Source organism: Corvus brachyrhynchos, unplaced genomic scaffold (assembly GCF_000691975.1).
Source record: "Corvus brachyrhynchos isolate BGI_N302 unplaced genomic scaffold, ASM69197v1 scaffold10, whole genome shotgun sequence".
NCBI classification, from domain to species: Eukaryota; Metazoa; Chordata; class Aves; order Passeriformes; family Corvidae; genus Corvus; species Corvus brachyrhynchos.
Window position 1 is genome coordinate 3,546,362 of NW_008236180.1, and position 1,343 is coordinate 3,547,704.

Here is a 1,343-nt window from a genome sequence, read left to right on the forward strand (position 1 = left end):
GCGTGCAGAGGCGGGGGGGCAGGAGCTGCCTGCAGACGGAACGGGGGTGGGGATAAAGGACAAATGGAGACAGTAATAACAAAAAAATAAAATAAAGGAAATTAGAGAACCCCTCCCAGGCGCAGCAGATCGCTGCTGCTGGGGAGGGTCCGTTGTGAGCAAGTCACCACGTAGCACTTTGCCTGAAACACCGTGACTTGGGGACAGGATGCTGGTGACCCCCAAGCAGATCTGCCGGGGTGGGGGACAGAGTTGGGGAGAGTAGCCAAGCTCCAGCAGCGCCGCAGGAGGAGAGAGCCGGCGCAGGGAGCCATAGGGTTGGGAGCCGAGAGGGCTGGCAGGCGGCAGGACTGGCCCACCGGGAGCCACTTGACTGCCTGCCAGCCTCTCTTTGTTCTTCCACCGGCAGAGGAAACGGGGCGGCCGGGCAGACCAAGCTGCTTCCTCTCCCTGCTGACGAGGGAACGGGAAGGATGGGGAGGATGGAGGAGCAGCAGATGGGCTGGATGCCCGCCGAGCCCTCCCGGCAGGCCAGGCCCCGCTCCGCAGAGAGGGGCACCCCCAGCCCCCCCAAGGGGAGCACGGGCAGGCGGAAAACACTGGGGCAGGAAGGGGAATTGGTTATTAGCAAAAACAGTCACAAATGAGTTGTTAACTCATTTTTACCACCCCGATGAGCCAACGCTGTACAAAAGGCAGCCGAGGGGGACAAGAGCCTCCAGAGTGACTCCCAAAGCATTTTTTGGGGTCCCAAGGTTGGCGTTTTTCCCCTCCAGCTCGCAGAAGGCTGCGGGAGGACATGACCCTCCCTGCCTTTGGGGCAACCCCTCATCGAAGCACTACCCTGACCACCAAACAGCGCCCTGGTTACCCGCACCAGGGTCCCCCCAAAAAACCCAGGATGCAGGTCTGGGGTGGCCCCACGGGTACCCCTGGTGTCACCCCAGAAGGGAGAAGAGGCTGGGGCATGACTGGGGAGGACGACTGCACTCCTGCAGGGAGCTGTGCCAAGAGGGACCCCGCTCTGAAGAAGCGGACCCCAAAGCTCCCGGGGGGTAACTCATAGAGCCCCAGAGGGCTCCGGGCTCGGCCGCCCCACAGCCCGCGGGTCTCGGCTGCCCTGGGACCCCCCAGGGGTCTATCCGGGGGGCCCCCGCCTGCACCCTGGGGTCCCCTCTGGGTTGTTCCCCGGTGCACCCCCAAAAAGAAGGCTGGATACGTGTGAGAAAGGCCCCTCCATTGATAAGGCTGCGGGAGAGACGGGGACAACGGGGCCTCCCCACGGCCACGGGGCACCGACAGGACCCCCATCCCCACCCTGGGGCTCTTCCGCGTCCCCCGGG